This window comes from Ambystoma mexicanum, chromosome 9 (assembly GCF_040938575.1).
Source record: "Ambystoma mexicanum isolate Mex_15411 chromosome 9, UKY_AmexF1_1, whole genome shotgun sequence".
Classification (NCBI taxonomy): Eukaryota; Metazoa; Chordata; class Amphibia; order Caudata; family Ambystomatidae; genus Ambystoma; species Ambystoma mexicanum.
The window spans coordinates 1,408,225,062-1,408,243,734 of NC_090931.1; positions in this window are offsets into that span (position 1 = coordinate 1,408,225,062).

Genomic DNA, 18,673 nt, shown 5'->3' on the forward strand with positions numbered 1-18,673 from the left:
TTCCTTGCTTCTTGAGGCTCTTCTGAGGACTTCTCCTGTCTGCAATCCTGCTTTGCCTGTGTACTCCTGGCTGTAGGAGGTCCTACTCTGCCATCTGCTTCTTCCCACTTCTCTGACTTGTTCGATCTCTCACCTCCCATTGTAGACCAAGAGCATGGGAGTTGTTATTGGGTTATTTCTCTCACATCTCGCAATTCTGGTTACAAGCCCCGTGCCTCTGCAATATGGATGGGGCTGTCTCTGCAGGTCTTGATTAGAGCACTGTGGTGAAAGAGGCCTTTAGATTTTAACAAATACAGACCGGTGAGCAAAATTGCTGACAGTGACCACATCCCTACTTTAATGCATTTTTGATTGTTGTATTTTTGGATAGCCAACCACCTCCTCTTAGCTTGACAATACATCATGTACAGTCATACATGGACTAGTTGCAAGCAAGCTCTCCAGAAATGTCTCCTGAACACCACAACCATCCATTTGATTTAAAAGTAAAACTGGCTAAACAAGCAAAGAGGGAGGCGAATAGAACGTCATTAAAAAAAGCGCTCGATAACTGCACCTTCAGGGCAGATAAGAAAATAATTGAGGCCTATTATATAAATTCACTTAGACGTATTGGACGGGAAAGGCTGATTGAGTTAAATCAAATGGTGATAAAGACCCTTATCTAGAAGGATACAGTTAACTTCTGGAAAATTATGGGGGGGTCACCAAAGGAGTGCATCATTCCTTACAAATATGCTAGACCCCCCGATGAGGAGAGACTAATCTGGCCAAGCATGTTGGACCAGAAACAAGGGCCCCTTCATTGGCAGACTGAAGACATGCTTTGGGCAATTGATAGGGCGAAACCCTCGAGGGCCCCTGTCCCGGACAGCATACCACCAGCATTAATTGAATCCAACCCAGAAATATGGGCCCCCCATTGAGAGATTTGTTCAATCATGTGAGTCAGACTCTTAGGTTACCGTCCACATAGAGAGAATCCCTAATAATTCCAATTCACAAGCAAGGAGAACGAAGTGAACCAAAAAACTTCAGACCGATAGACTTGTTGGATTCCTCCAGCAAGTTTTTCGGAACCCTCTTGCTAAGGGAGCTTAAGGGCCTTATAACATCGAAGGGACTCTACTCAGAGTACCAGATAGGGTTTAGAGCTGGCATGGGAACTTCCCTGAATGCCTTTGCTATGTCACAACTCTTAGCTCTTAAGAAATCTAAGGTAGGGACTGTCTACATGGCATCGATAGACATGTCCAGTGCCTCTGACACAGTAAGCAGAACAAGGCTTTGGAAGAAACTCCTGGGCATGAATCTCCGCTGATCGCTGGTGCAGCTGCTGGCCTTGCTTGCTGCATGTGGACACTAACATTAGGGTGAGCTTGATGTGGGAGGGAGCCATGACGGACCCTATTGCTATGCACGTGGGTTTGCGGCAGGGGGCGTGGTGGCACCCACTCTCAACCTCTACCTTGTCAACTTATATTGTGTCTGGGATGGGAGCACTACCAATTCTGTAAAGTTTGGCTTGGTGTCATTGGACTGCATTGTCTTTGCAGGCAATGTGGTCTTGTTTGAGCTGACACCTACGGGGCTCCAGAGACAACTGACTCTGTTCTTTGAATGTACTGTTAAGAACAACTTGAGAGTAAATGGTCAAAGTCAAAAGTTATCCTTTTTTTCAATCAAGAGATGCCTGAAAACCATGAAGTGGAGGGTTGGCGGCAACCCGGTTGAAAGGGTGGACTCGAATAGGTACCTTGGTTACCATGTTACCAACACACACTCCAGGGAGCATTGGAAAACTCGGATTATGGGGGAAATGCTTACCCCTACAGCAAAAATGAAGTGGGTATGCTCACAATTATGTCACTTCTCGCTCAATCCTTTGCTCCAATACTATCTTTCAAGCGTGGAGGCCACTGTGCTTTATGGCCTGGATCTCTGCCTCTTTGGCCTGGGGGATTTCCTTAATTCCATCCAGGGAACTCTCCTAAGGAAATCTTTGGGGTTGTCCATCTCTATTCCGAGCTCAGTAATAAGGCAAGAGTTTGGGCTCATTTCATTGGTCACAAGAGCAAAATGGAGGAAAATGGCAAAATACCCCAAATTATTATATCTGCCAGCTATGTCTCTCTACCAGGGTTTGAGGGGTGGTGTGCAACATAGTGAATCTGGGGCCTCCATCACAACGTTCCAGGTAGAAATGAGCGAAACACTTGCCTTGATAGGGTCATCCAAAAAAGATCTTTCCTATAATTTGGCTATGGTGAAAAAGAAGCTACATAAATACGATTGGTCGATCTCCTCAGATCAGGTAGCGACATATCGAATGTATACTGAATACACAAAAGAGAGGAACTTTCCAGGTACATTCATATAATTCCCTGCCCTAAACGTAGGACCTACGTTTAAGGCTAAATCAGATCCCTACTTTGGAAAGGACTAGCAAGTGGGGTTTGGGCACCCACAGCCAGAGCTGTACATTTAGTAAAAACACTCTCATTAAAGAAACCATTAAGCATCTGGTAGCTGATTGTCCAGCATTGCAAAAGGAAAGGGCCACTCTTCTGGGGACGGAAACTTGTAATGAATCTAAGTGGAACAGCTTGATTGTTGGGCAGGGACAGTCGCTGATTTTGGCTTTCGGTGGCTTTATTGCCTTGTTATTGAAAATAATCTTGTTACTATCATGGTGCATACAAACAGCCTGATTCATGGAATTAATTGCATGAACAGGGATTTTCGGCAGAAAGATGCGCAAATCTGCGTTTTTCACGCAAATAATTCCATGAATCAGGCTGAAAGTCTTCACTCCCTTACTCGAGGAAACAGTGTGCTATTAGCACTGATGTGGTATGTTCTTATAAATTATGATTTTATTAAGGGAAACAAAAAATTGTGCTTGTTTTTCTTTACAATTTTGCATGTAAAAATGCTTTTTATATTTTCTTTGTGTGATTGTTCTGTTTTTGTTTTTTTGTAAAAGTGAAAGGTTTATACAATTTATATCTGAACCAAAAGACTAAATAAATTTTAAAAAATTGTCTTCTGTCATATCCTGCCTCCACCTAAAATTGCCACAATGCCATTCTCCATCATATCCTAGATTCTTAGGAACTCTATCAATCAGGTTCACCTATTCCTACTTGTAGAGGTGGGGTGAGGTAAGGCGCGTGGAACTACATGTCACGCGCCTCTTCGGCCTCCCTGGTAACTAATCTAGGGAGGGCTGTGACAAGGAGGGGGCAGCATTATTCCTGGAACTGTCCCTTAGACAGTGCGCAGATATAGGGGTGAATAATGGCTCTCCAGGCCTCTACCACATTGGCTATTGTAAGAGGATTCAATCTAGCACTACAGCTAAGTCAACGCCTAGTCTAGAATACTGAATGAAAACCCTTATTGATATATCTTTATGTCCAGTTCATGCGTTCTGGATGACTACCCCTATATTACACCCCTCTCTTGGAATCCCCCTGACCCCACTGAGCCAAGAAGTAGTTCTGTTTTGCAAGTTAAAAGGTTTATTTGAGAATTTAAACAATATATATATATATCACACTTTATAATAAATTAATAATTGAATATCACACTTAATCTGAGCAGTAATCAATAATGGATAGTCTGGCACTAGCACGCTTGTGAATAGGAACAGAAGAATAATGTGGTAGAGAATGCTTTATAGGGTTCAAGGAAATGCAAGGTTGAATAAATGAAATGCAGTATAGAAAATAAACTGATATGGTTTCACAAAAGACAAGGTAATCACTTTCCCTTTGTGGCAATTCACCCCCCCCCCTATACAATGTAAGGAGATGGAAGGAAGAGCACACAGTTCAGGTATACAATCACAATGTAATACAGAGTTCCAGTTTCCCAGCCAGCTTAGAGGAGAATAGATATGAGTTTTACACAGGCTCAAAATGCTTTAAAAGGTGATAGCAATATATTGGAAAATGTGCTAAAATGATTTTAATTCCCTCTGGAGGTTCAGGTTGAGGATTAGTTGGTTTAAATTAGTTCAGGCTTACTTTAGCAATGTTCTAGGAATGATTGGCAGGTTAAACGAATTTTTGGCAAATGAAAGCAAGGAAGCTGCTGTTTTCACACGTGGAGAAATTTGCAAATCGTGGCAAATTCACGAGTGCGTTTTTCGCGATTGCGGCACAAGTATAGGGATTAGGAATGCGGTTCTAGGTTCGTTGAAAAGCCAATATTCCCGGCTTTCAGAGGAAAGTTACTGCAAGTCTCTAAGACAAACGGTCACGGAGATATGAGCGATTAAATAAAGGTAGTTTTTCGGATTTTAAATGTTAAAAGTTCAAAGCGACAGGTTACAACTGACAGGTGACAGTTAGGAGGCTGTTCTGGTTAGATTAAAATAGATTGAATTATATTATTTTAACTAAGAGATTGGTTCTGCACAGTTCTGCTAGGTACTCACAATATATTTAGAAATAGAATGGGCCTCGCCACGGATCTGGTCAGATTTTCTTCACTCGCAACGGACGGTCTCTGCGCACAGCGGTCTGGGTCAGCTCTCTGGTTCTGCGAACAGCGGTCTGGGTCAGCTCTGCTCTGCCTCTGGTTCTGGATACTGCTCTGCTTTCTCTGGGTACAGCACTGCTTCTGGATCTTTCTGCACAGCTTTCTCTGGACCCAGCGCTGATCTGCACGGCTCCTGGATGCTGCTATCGCTGTTAGGTTTGCTGGATACTGAGGCCCACTGAGAAGAGTTCTCAGTTTGTGGATTTAGGCCCTTGCTTTGAGTTCTGAATCAAGTTCTTTGGAGTTTTAAAGTCTAAGTGTTGAATCTAGTATCTTCTGGATGTTGTGTGGTCCGGCAGAGCGCGTTGCAGCAAATGGAATTGAATCTCCCTATCTGTCCTGACTGTCTGCTTTTATGTGTTTTGAAAGTGGGTGGAGATGCTAAGATTTCTAGGCCCAACCCCTTCAGAGTTCTGATAGGTTGGAGAATTCTTTGCGTTCTCACTGCAGAGCAGGATTGTGTGTCAGAATGATGTCATTTAATGGCTTGCAGAGAGGACACTCCCCTGTCAAATTGCACACAATCTATATTTGATCAAAAAGACATATTTGCACAGGTACACATTTGTTTAAAATTACATGCACCCATCACATATCACAGGAGGTATACCCTGTCCAAATCTGCTCTTCCTGGGGGCTTGCATTAGGAAATGGCAACATATTTCACTTTTTTGTCAGGTTACCAATATTGGATTTGTCCCCGAATTTACACAAATGTTCGCAAAGCATGTGGGCATTAGGTGGTGGAGTGTCAGATTTTTAACATGCATACATTTTAAGTAATACCCTCTTAACTGCTAGCTTGCCCCCAGATCATACCACCGGTTCTAAAAACCTCTTAAAATGTGGGCAGAAAAATCACAAGAATTATGGTATCATTTAAATAATTTTCACAAGTCCGCTCTATGAATGATCCATCTTTTTAGAGTTATGTTCTGGCCCCAAAGGGGTGTGGTTTCCCCCCAGCACAAGGTTGAATTTCTGTTTTTTCCAGTTCTGCCAAGCCAGCTTGCTCTCACAGGCAGTGATCCTCCCCTTTCCTTCCTTGAGGAAGCCACATTTACGACTCCCACCAATAAAACATTTGCCTGAGTCAGGACAGGGCTTTGTTCAATTTCCTGCAGAGCCCAGGTAATTCAATCAGAGAAGTGTCATATCCCTTTTGGTGGGAACAGCAAAAGGCAGCTAGGCCTGGGAACACAGCTGTTGTGCAAGTCTCAACTCCTGTCGGGGGTAGCTGGTGGGCAGAATTCAGTTCCTTAAGCCAGGCCCCAGCTAATGTCACTTTTAGTTACCCAGTTTTCTGCATTCAAATAAAACTAACCATTTTTACATATGCAGCTAGAATGCTGATTCTAAGTTTAAAACTATGACATTTAAACAATTGCAACCTATGTGACACTCAAAAGTAGGTCACTCATTTCTTTTAAACATTTAGATTTTTAGTGTCTTTCAGTCCAAATTTACTTAAACTGCTGAAATCCACAGCTCAGCCAATCTTGTTATAAACCTTCAAGTCACTTCAGAATATAACTTTACATTGTATCCACCTCTCAGTAAGTCTTTCTTTGGCCTGCTTTGGGTTCATTTAGTCAGTTTTACACAAAAAAAAGTCTGGTGTTGTTTTTAAACGCCGGTTTTCTGATAGTGGTGAGTACTGGTAATGCACCCATTTTTGGGATTTAAGAAAATGAATTCCCCACAATTCTAGGTTGCTTTTGGCAATCAGCATTGCCATTCCCAATGGTTTCAGGCTACTGTGTGGGTAGTCCAATGGTGGTTTTAGGCAGTGCCCTTCTGTGCCCATAACATCGGCAAAATGGGTGGCAGCCTATTCTTAATGCACTTCCCTGGGCATTTTCTGGGAAGCTCTGGCCATCATGATGTTTTCAATGCCAGTACTGCACAGTTTTTGAGGTAGGGCTCGGATGCATGGGTAAAAACATCCCAAAAGCCCCCCTCTTGCGATGGCCATTCTGTTTCACTGATGGGACTCGCAAGACCTGTGATGTTTCCTCATCTTCTTCCAATAGATGCCACAGTTCAGCATCTTTTCCTCCATCCGGTACTGATCGATCGGTTCTCCTCGCCGGTCCTGATGGGAATATTGGGCGGTACACTGGGCCCCTTGCGTCTCTGCTCCCGGTCTCCGGATCGTCCTCCTTGGTCCGTCTCCAGGTTTTCTTTCTCCTAGGACGACAAAGGAAGAGCGGCAATACCTATTCATGGACATTTCTCCCCCACCATTGATATAGTGGGGTGGCATATAAATTTATAGTCAAAACATATGAACATGCACATTTCTTTTTGCATTCAAAAACGAAAACACCCACATGGAGAAACTCAAAATTTGATAGGCGATATGTAGGATATTTTAAGTTAGAACTGAATTAATCTGAGACAGTACCCTCTAGGATTCCAGAGTATTCCTCCAGTTGTTGCAGAGTGTGCCTGGGATGGCAACACTTCAACTGGTTAATGTGGACCCACTTGTCTTCCCCTCTGCCAAACCGCCTTTGGGGATGCGGATCTTGTAGGCCACAGGGGAGATTTTGTCTATAATCTCAAAGGGTCCCTTCCATGTAGGCAAGAATTTTCGCTGTTTGGCCTGGTTCCTTTGGAAATTGTATAGATAGACCCGGTCCCCCACCTGATATTCCTTCCTGGAAGTCTTCAGGTCATAGTGGGTCTTCATGCTATCAGCTGATCTTTCTAGATTCTGCTGAGCATAAGCAAAAGCATGTTGAAGGTGTTTCCTTAAATTCTCCACATACTCATGAGTTGTGGAGGCATTTATCAGTGTCTGCTCTTGGGTCCTGTAGAGCAAATGCTGAGGAAGCACCATCTTGCGCCCAGTCATCAACTCAAATGGTGACATTTTGGTTGCAGATGAAGGGGTAGATCTGATGGCCATTAGGACCAGAGGTAATCGGATATCCCAACTTGGCCCAGAATCTGCCACAAACTTCTTTAATATGCTCACAATGGTTCGGTTATATCTCTCTACTGCCCCAGAAGAAGCTGGCCGGTAAGCAATATGCAACTTCCTTTTGACCCTCAGTATCTCCCACATCTTTGTCATCACTTCACTGGTGAAGTGGCTACCTCTGTCTGACTCAATCCTTTGAGGTAGGCCGAAACGCGAAAAGATGTGGTTAATCATCAGGGCAGCTGCAGTTTCTGCCTTGCAATTTGGGGCTGGGAGACATTCCACCCACTTGGTAAACAAGCATGTAACGGTCAACATGTACTTGTTTCCTCTAGACGAGCGAATAACAGGGCCTACAAAGTCGATTTGCAAATCTGACCATGGCAGTGTCATCCCCCGCTTTTGAAGAGGCGCGCGGTGTGTGAGGGACGTCGGCTGAAATTGCGCACACACAAGACACCCCTTCAAGTATTGGTCAAGGTCCTGCCCCATGTGTGGCCAGTATGCAACCTCTCTTAAGATTTCCAGTGTTGTGTGAAACCCCCTATGACCGGTGGTGGCCGCATCATGGGCGTGACTTAACATCAGGCTTCGGAATGAGGTAGGAACCACCCACTGATCGTGGCCAGCTTTGGATTTCCTTACCAGCAAACCATCTTCGATCCGGAGCATTTTTGGACATTTCATCAACACTCTTAGGTCCTCTTTCCCAGTGTAATCGGTATCCGTCAGGGGAAAGTTCTCAGGGTCCTCAAGGTGCTAGTAAAATTTACCAATAATTGGATCCCCCTTCTGAGCGGTAATCAAATCAGCATCAGGGGTCTCCTTACTCCATTGTGCAATTGAAAGGTCGTTGTGAGCATTTGTCTGGGACCTAGTGATAGCAGTGACCTGGATTTCCCCCAACAGAGACTCAATCTCAATTAGATCCCCTTGGATTTGCCCCGGTTTTGGCCAGCTGATCAGCTAAGTCATTTCCAGTTTTGTCTGGTCCCTCTACTTTGGAATGACCCTTGATCTTCTTCCAATAGATGGTCATTCCCTTCGAGGTGACCAGATCATCAATGTTTTGGATCAACTTCCCATGTTTCAAGGGTTTGTTGTTAGCACATAACATGCCTCTGGTTTTCCAATTAACCAGGTGCTCCACGAACCCGTTCCGTACATAATCCGAATCTGTGATTATGACCAGTTCGTGGAGTTGATGCTGGACAGCAGTGAGGATGGCCTGATGCACAGCCATCAATTCTGCCACCTGACTACTTCAGGGACCAATTTTGTATCCAGCGGAGGGTTCTGGGGACTCATTCACCCATGCATTCCCTACGCCGGCCACCAGTTCTTTCTCCCCGTCGTTGTCAACATGGTAAGAGCATCCATCCACATACACAGTGGGCATTTCCTCACACTTGTCCTCTTCAAAGACTTTGTGTGGGGAATTAAGGTATGCCTCCATGTTGTCCTTGATTTTTAGACTTTCTTCGTCCTCGAGACAGTTTTCTCTGGCACAATCATGCAAGTCAGCCAGACCTTGCGCGAGGGGACTCTTCTTGTTTTGGCCATATCTGACCTCCACAGGAAAGCCTTGCATTGACAGAATCCAGGAAGTAATTCGGGAATTACTCACATTTCCGGCCCGGATTCTGTCACTTTGGAGATATTGCAGAGGCTGGTGTGGAGTCTCCACTATGATGTGTTCCCCCTGGATAAACGGGCGGTAATTCTTCAATGCCCACACCGTCGCCAGGAGTGCCTTCTCACAATCGTTGAATTTTTCCTCCACAGAGGATAAAGTTTTGCTCGCATAGGAGATTACTTTATTGACCTTGTCATGCTTCTGGTATAATACTGCCGTCAAGCACGTATTAGAGAACCCCGTCTCCAGGAAGAACTCCTTGTTTCTGACAGGGTAAGCTAGGCAAGGCGCTTGTGAGAGGCTTCTCTTGAGTTGTTTTACCGCCTCGGCTTGTTCTGGACCACATTCCCACTTGACCCCCCCCTTCAGGAGATGAATCAGGGGTCTGGTGATCTCTGCGTAGCCCTCAATGAACTTTCTGCTGTAATTAGTCAGTCCAAGGAGGCTCCTTAGTTCCCGCAGAGTTGTGGGGTCTTTCAGTTTCTGAAGTGCTTCCACTTTCTTTTCCTGGGGACAGAGACCCTGAGGAGTAATCTCATGCCCCAAGAAATTAACACGGGTTCTGCACCACTGTGCTTTTTGAAAGGAAAGTTTTGCTCCGGCGGCCCTCAACTGTGTCAGAACATAACGGATCTCCGCTATGTGTTCCTCAACAGTTGAGCTTTTGATGAGGACATCATCTACATAAACCAGGTTACCCCTCGCACCCAGGTCGGGCATGGCCTTATGTAGGAAAATATTGAACTCATTACCAGAGTTAAGGTATCCGAAGGGCGTCCGGGTCCATGTGTACTGCTGGCCCCCAAAGGTAAAAGCCAGTTTGTATTGGTCCTCCCTGCTGACAGGCACGGTCCAGTATCCATTGGTCAGGTCTATTGCAGTGAATACCTGTGACCCCTGGATCTGGGCCAGCCCTTGGTCAATGTTGGGCAGAGGCCATCGGGAAGTATGGACCCATTTGTTGAGCTCCCTGAGGTCGGCGCAGAGTCTCCACTGGCCGTTTGGCTTCAATATTCCCAGCACCGGATTATTGAAGGTGCTGTGGACTGGACGGATTATTCCCCGGGACTCAAGGTTCTTAATTATTTCAGTAAGGGACTCCATTGATGCGAGAGGCAAGCGATATTGCTTCACAAACACAGGAGTCATGGCAGGGTCCGTGGGGATTGTTGTTGTGTGGATGTCAGTGCGACCACAGTCATATGAGTCTACCGCAAAGAGATCTTGGAAATCCAAGAAAACTTGTTTCAACTTTTGCTTTTGTTCCAGAGTCACACAGGCATCAGCTAGGTTGACTCTCTCTTCCACCATCTGCCTGAAGCCTGGAAAGACTTCTGGTTTGGCTATCTCCGCGGCCTCCTCCAGCTGGGTGGAGAAGTCCCTGGTCAGAGTGCTGATTTGGACCGGAGGCTTCAGGTGGGAAAGCAGCCCTCATGGACCTGGAAAATCACCTCATCCCTCCTGAAGTCACAAGTCACATCTTCCTTACCATAGGGGCAGGAAGTGTACACCAGGAAGTTCCCCCCATGCCGGGTAAAAATCCTGTCTGGTGTTGTATTGTCCTCACTGTCACTGTCAACGCAGTCCTTGGGGATTGGCCCTAACAGTTCATTACCTAAATCAATGGAAAAATGTCGGTCATCAACCGCCATTCCAATAATGGTGCCTGCGGCTAGAGTAATACTCTTTAAGTCGCTGTTATCCACCTCTATTAGAATGGTGTCATGTTCTGTGTTGACTAATGGAGTTGGGTTTACCCCCAACCCTTGCTGTTGGAGAGAAGTGTTTAGATGTATGTAAGCATCAGGGTTTTTCAAATATTGTCCTCTTTTAGCTTTCCCTTCCAGGGAGAATTGTCGGGTCCTTTCTGGGATGGTGACTTCCTCTTTGATCTGAATTTCAACTGCATAAGGTAGCAATTGAGCTGACCTAAATGCTTTTTCTGGATCATCAAAGCCCATGGGATTATCCGCAAATTGGGACCAAGCTTTGAAGTTTATTAGGTCCAAACTAATGGCAAAGCGATTGAGAATGTCACTGCCTAAGTAAAAGGCGGCAGTGACGTCTCGCACGACCCAACAATTATGGACTATGCTCTTGTTGCCAATGGAGATTTGAGCATACACCTGCTTGGCAGGAGATGTTTGGAATTAGGCGCTTCCAGGTCCATTTCCCATTTGTCTATCAGTTTGAATGTGGGAATGGCTGGATCTTTTGGGAGTTGGCGGAACATGGCTTCGCTGATGAAGCTCTTACCGTTGTTCACACACACTCGAGCGAGAACAGAGTCCTTCCCATCATTTAACTGAACAGGGATGAACAACTGCTCTCCAATTTGCTGAATATCAGCCAGGCTCTGAGCTGATTTCACATCTTTCTGGACTATAGGAGTGGGAGTTTCTGATTGTGGATTAGTAAAGAATTTCAGGGTGTTTCCTTCCAGTGTGGAATACCACCTTAAACTGGAAGGAAGGTTGATTTTCAGAAATAGAGAGGATCCCCCATCACCAGTCTGTTGTCCTACTGCTATTACTGTGACGTCTGGAATTTGGTTGTTCTGGAAGTGAAATTCTACTTGGTCAGATTTTTGTTCAACCATGTGGCAGGTGCCGTTTAAACTAACATGGTTGACACTCTGTTTTAATTTTATTGGTCGGCTAGTCTGGGTCCAGAGGACCTTGTTTACGCAATCTATTAAGGGTGACAACCTCCTCAGGAGGTCATTCCCCAGTAAACAAGGGGTGCCCTCTGGAGTCACTACTATGACCGGGTGTTTCACCTTGTGTCGCCCGATCTTAATGTCCAAGTCTGCAGTCCCCTCAACAGGAATTTCCTTCCCGTCAAAGTTCTGCAGTTGTCCAGGAAGAGAGGTGAGAGGAATTTGGTAATTCTCTCCCCTTCCTGCATTCAGTTCGTCAAAGGCCCTTCTGGACAGAAGGGTAGCTTGAGATCCAGTGTCCACCAGTGCCAAAATTGTACCCTGCCCCTGTACTTGTACCGGGGCATAGTATCTTCCCTCCTTCTCCTCAAGGGGGCACAGATAATGCACATTTTTGGACAACTGGTGGGCTAACTTTCTGGTTTTGGACATCGCTAGCGAAGAGATTTGGGCAGAATTCTGTGGAGAGCCTTGGGAATCTGAAAGAAAAAGTTGGCAACTGGAGATCAGAGCCATTGTGGGTTCCCCTGGCTCCGGTTCTGTGCCGCCCCCCCCTTTTTGGAGGCAGTCACCAGGATGGGTTTGAACCAGGGGATTTTCTTGCTGTTGGTTCTGGGATGAGATGGTGGGCGGTGGTAGCTCAGTCTCCCCATCTCCCCAGTCTGGATTTGCATCCCTAGGGACCCATTTTTCTTTGGGAGGAGTTCCCCCCTCTCTGAAGGAGAAGATCCTTTTCCCAGGATCCTCTGAGGATCCCTCTACCTCAAATTGGAAGATCTGTACCTCCTCCTCAAACTGAGTCTGTTTGGGTCTTTTGTTTCTCCTACCCCCCCCTCTGCTCCTTAGGAGGCAGACTTTCAGGGGGAAGAGATTTTGTTTCCGGTTCCTGGGTTTCCAGGGGCTGTTTACAAGTTGGGAAGGAAGCTTCCTCCAAGGCTTTACACCCCCCTTCCCCTTGTGCCTCCTCCCTGGGAACCGGTGTGTTATCGGGGTGCTGCCCCCGTCATTGTTCTGGAGCACCAGGTCCAGAGTTGGGTGCGTTCTGCGCCGGCCTGCCGATCTGAGGGTTCTGCTGAGCCCTCAGTATGTGACCCAGATCGCGCGCCATGTTTTGAGCCTGGCGCTCTAACTGGGAAACCCGCTCAGGCTGATACGGGGCCCTGTTTTCTCCCCTGGGCTGATCCCGGGAAGGGTAGCTATCCCTTCTTTGGTAATACCCCTGGTTGGGAAGATTTGGATACCCCTCCACCCTTGGCCTCCCCTCTCCCGGATTCGGTTGTCTGGGCTCAGGTAATTGGGGAAAGAAGGGTGGAGGATTTTGGGGCTGGAAGTTGGGTGGATACCTGGGGAAGAAGTTCTGCCCAGGGTTTGGTGAGTTTCTGCCCTCCTGTGAGAAGTTGGGAGGGAAGTTCTCTGGGTTAGGTGCTTGGCTGGATCCCCCCCCTTGGGCTGGAGGAGTCCACACATAACCCAGGATGGGTCTGTTTCCCTTGTAACGGGGGCTTACATAATCAGGAGAGCGAGGGACCCCATTTGTGGGGCTGCCTCCCTGGCTCCCTGTCTGTGACTGGCCCGAGGACCTTCTGGGCCTCGCATTCTTAAGTGCAGGTAGGTTTTTAGGCCCCCCCCATCTCCAAATCTAAAACGGGGGTGACCTTTACCTCTGCCACCTTGGCAGCAGCAGGGGTGTTGTTGGCTTTGGGGTTTTTGGGCGCATTATTTTTAATTTCTATTGGCTTCTGCACCTCATAGATCCGGGTCACCTGTTCAATGACCCAGTCTAAAGATCTTTTCTCGTGAAAATCCCTCACGAGCTGGGTCATTATGTATTTAGGCAAGGCATGGAAAAACGTATTAATAAATTCTCTGCTATCCGTGCGCACCCTTCTTGTGGTCTGTGCAAAAGCACGCTTTAACTCCTGCACACATTCTTGTGGGGCCTGATCCTCCCCACATTGTAAATTGTAGGCTGCCTTGCGAGCCTCTTGAGGATTTCTATGAGTAGAAAAATGTTTCAAGATGGCCGCCTTATAGGTGGACCATCTTAAATGATTTTGGTCCTCCAGCCCCGCAAAGAAACTGGAGTATTCCGGGGAGAAGGTCCACTTTACATATTGAATACAGCTTTGGCTGTCCTTCAAATTGAAAGTCTCCATCATTTGCTCAAACAACTCTAAGTGCTCCCAAACAGAATACTTGGCGTTCTTATGATAAGGCGTGATGACGCTCCTGATTGCCTTAATCTGCTTTAAGGGGTCCTTAAGCAAGGCCCTTTTTGTCTTATTGGCCCTTTTGGTCCGGGTAACCCTGGTCCATTCATCTTCTGAATCAGAGGCACTGCTCCCAGAGGTTCCCGTCTGTTCTTCCAGGTTTTCCCGGATTCTGCGAGCCTGGGAATGGCTGGCAGAATGTGGGGACCTGGTCTCCTGTGTCCTGTACCGCTCAGAGGAGTCTTCAGATCCCTCCTTGCTGCCAGGATTTGATGGGTACCCCCCCCCACTGACCTAACTGGGCAGAGGTTTTCAGGATGCCCTTAATGGGCCTACTCTCCTGGGGTTCCCCATCAAATTGCACTGTGCTTGGGTGCCCATACCCGGATGCCCGCCCCTCCATTCCTGGGTGGTACTGGCCTATGAGCCCCATGCTTCTGGCTGGATAGTAATCTGCCATCCCTGTGGCCCTGTGCTCATGTGCGCCAGGGGACATGGGGGTGGCAGAGTCCAGGGACTGAGAGAGATAAAGGCCTCTGGTACTAGGGCTCCTGGGGTTATGCTTAGGAGTTTCTCTTTCCCAGCGAACCTCATCTCTATCCGCCCCTGCTCCCTGTTGCAATGCAAGAGCCTGTGCCTTCAGTTCCTCAGTTAAGGCCTTACTAGACTCTATCAGTCTCTCCTGCATCGCTACCTGTTGTTGGAGTCTATCATTGTGCTGGCAGAGAGCCTCATTCTCTCTCTGTGCCTCCTGATTGGTCCTGGAGCACTGGGCCAGTCTTTGCTGCAGGAGGGTTACCTCCTGAGCTGTGTCCCTATTGGCCTGCTCCTTTCTTGCCAGAGCATCCTCCACCCTCCTGGGGTGTTCTAACAAGTTCTGGTGTTCTTTTTGGAGGTCACCCAGCCCCTGGAGGGCCAAGTGATTTTCTTCTGTTTTTCTTTTTAAATGGCAGACTTCCTGGCCTAAGGCGTCTCTTTCCTGACTAAGAGCCTGCATTTGTGCCGCCAGGTCGTCCCTCTGCCTTTGAAAGGCACCAGCTTTCTGGCGTTCTTCATCAAACTCTGCCTGGGTATCCAGGTCTTTCAAAATCAGCTTGTTGCTCTCTGCCTTCACTCTATCTAGATGACTTTGCAGGGTGGCTACCTGCTCCGTGCATGCCCTGTTAAAGTCTAATTGTTGCTCCAGCTTTTTCTGGCTCTGCAGTAAGGAGTCTAAATTGTCTTGGTGCTCCTTCTGCAGGGCCAGAAATCTAGTATCCTGGTCAGCCTTTTCCTGTTGCAGTATATCCATGTCCTCTTTTATTTTAATGATATACTGCCTACTATCATTTTCTGACTCCTGGCTCCTCTGCAGCCTCTGCTCAGAAGAGTCCAGATCAGATTGGGCCTTCTGTAATGCCAGCAGTTGCCTACTCGCCAGATCTTGGCCTTCAGCACATTTGTCCTGCATGGCTCCCATATGTAAATATAAATATGCCGCTACCCTGGCAATCTTGTTGTGCTCATCCTTGGCCTTAGAGGACATATATAGTTCACTCAGGGCCACATGTAAGGGACCCTGGTCTCTCCATATATCTGACCCTGTTTCCGTGATCTGGGGTGCGATTGCTTGCAACCAGACCGTCTGGTCCTGATGAGTCCACTCACCTCTCACAAATAGCTTATGTAAGAAGTGCTCTCTGGCTATTTTCATATCTACCAAGGTCGTCATTCTGGAATTTGAGTTCCTTCCTGACTTACAGAAGTTTGTATTTTATTTTTTTTGCAAAACAGACCTTTTCCTTAGAGCGTTCCTTTGAGGAGTGCTTTACAGCGTAACACAGCGTGGTGATCCGAGCGGGTATGTGTATCTGGTCAGCTGGCACACTGTATTAATCTGCACAAGTGATAGATCTAATCCGGAATCACCGGCTACGAGCCCCCAATTTGTAAGAGGATTCATTCCAGCACTACAGCTAAGTCAACGCCTAGTCTAGAATACTGAATGAAAACCCTTATTGATATATCTTTATGTCCAGTTCATGCGTTCTGGATGACTACCCCTATATAACACCCCTCTCTTGGAATCCCCCTGACCCCACTGAGCCAAGAAGTAGTTCTGTTTTGCAAGTTAAAAGGTTTATTTGAGAATTTAAACAATATATATATATATATATATATCACACTTTATAATAAATTAATAATTGAATATCACACTTAATCTGAGCAGTAATCAATAATGGATAGTCTGGCACTAGCACACTTGTGAATAGGAACAGAAGAATAATGTGGTAGAGAATGCTTTATAGGGTTCAAGGAAATGCAAGGTTGAATGAATGAAATTCAATATAGAAAATAAACTGACATGGTTTCACAAAAGACAAGGTAATCACTTTCCCTTTGTGGCAATTCACCCCCCCTATACAATGTAAGGAGATGGAAGGAAGAGCACACAGTTCAGGTATACAATCACAATGTAATACAGAGTTCCAGTTTCCCAGCCAGCTTAGAGGAGAATAGATATGAGTTTTACACAGGCTCAAAATGCTTTAAAAGGTGATAGCAATATATTGGAAAATGTGCTAAAATGATTTTAATTTCCTCTGGAGGTTCAGGTTGAGGATTAGTTGGTTTAAATTAGTTCAGGCTTACTTTAGCAATGTTCTAGGAATGATTGGCAGGTTAAACGAATTTTTGGCAAATGAAAGCAAGGAAGCTGCTGAATTCACACGTGGAGAAATTTGCAAATTGCGGCAAATTCGCGAGTGCGTTTTTCGCGATTGCGGCACAAGTATAGGGAGTAGGAATGCGCTTCGAGGTTCGTTGGAAAGCCAAGATTCCCAGCTTTCAGAGGAAAGTTACTGCAAGTCTCTATGACAAACGGTCACGGAGATATGAGCGATTAAATAAAGGTAGTTTTTCGGATTTGAAATGTTAAAAGTTCAAAGCGACAGGTTACAGCTTGCAACTGACAGGTGACAGTTAGGAGGCTGTTCTGGTTAGATTAAAATAGATTGAATTATATTACGTTTACACCATGGTGGATGGCGGATTTACCGCCCCATTCCAAGGTGAGTGGGGCGGTAAATCCCCATTTCCCATTGACCCTTCCCCATTCCCATTTTTGCCCCATAGGGCATAATGGGAGTGGGGAAGGCGCTAATTACGGCACCGTAAATTACGGTGCCGTAATTAGCACCAAGGCGGTTTAGCGCCATGGATTTTAACGGCTGCTAAAAGCAGCCGTTAAAATTGGAATCAGGCGTTAAGGGTTAACGACGGCGTTAACCCTTAACGCCTGAATTGTAATGAGGCCCAATATATTTAGAAATAGAATGGGCCTCGCCACGGATCTGGTCAGGTTTTCTTCATTCGCCACGGACGGTCTCTGCGCACAGCGGTCTGGGTCAGCTCTCTGGTTCTGCGAACAGCGGTCTGGGTCAGCTCTGCTCTGCCTCTGGTTCTGGATACTGCTCTGCTTTCTCTGGGTACAGCACTGCTTCTGGATCTTTCTGCACAGCTTTCTCTGGACCCAGCGCTGATCTGCACGGCTCCTGGATGCTGCTATCGCTGTTAGGTTTGCTGGATACTGAGGCCCACTGAGAAGAGTTCTCAGTTTGTGGATTTAGGCCCTTGCTTTGAGTTCTGAATCAAGTTCTTTGGAGTTTTAAAGTCTAAGTGTTGAATCTAGTATCTTCTGGATGTTGTGTGGTCCGGCAGAGCGCGTTGCAGCAAATGGAATTGAATCTCCCTATCTGTCCTGACTGTCTGCTTTTATGTGTTTTGAAAGTGGGTGGAGATGCTAAGATTTCTAGGCCCAACCCCTTCAGAGTTCTGATAGGTTGGAGAATTCTTTGCGTTCTCACTGCAGAGCAGGATTGTGTGTCAGAATGATGTCATTTAATGGCTTGCAGAGAGGACACTCCCCTGTCAAATTGCACACAATCTATATTTGATCAAAAAGACATATTTGCACAGGTACACATTTGTTTAAAATTACATGCACCCATCACATATCACAGGAGGTATACCCTGTCCAAATCTGCTCTTCCTGGGGGCTTGCATTAGGAAATGGCAACATATTTCACTTTTTTGTCAGGTTACCAATATTGGATTTGTCCCCGAATTTACACAAATGTTCGCAAAGCATGTGGGCATTAGGTGGTGGAGTGTCAGATTTTTAACATGCATACATTTTAAGTAATACCCTCTTAACTGCTAGCTTGCCCCCAGATCATACCACCGGTTCTAAAAACCTCTTAAAATGTGGGCAGAAAAATCACAAGAATTATGGTATCATTTAAATAATTTTCACAAGTCCGCTCTATGAATGATCCATCTTTTTAGAGTTATGTTCTGGCCCCAAAGGGGTGTGGTTTCCCCCCAGCACAAGGTTGAATTTCTGTTTTTTCCAGTTCTGCCAAGCCAGCTTGCTCTCACAGGCAGTGATCCTCCCCTTTCCTTCCTTGAGGAAGCCACATTTACGACTCCCACCAATAAAACATTTGCCTGAGTCAGGACAGGGCTTTGTTCAATTTCCTGCAGAGCCCAGGTAATTCAATCAGAGAAGTGTCATATCCCTTTTGGTGGGAACAGCAAAAGGCAGCTAGGCCTGGGAACACAGCTGTTGTGCAAGTCTCAACTCCTGTCGGGGGTAGCTGGTGGGCAGAATTCAGTTCCTTAAGCCAGGCCCCAGCTAATGTCACTTT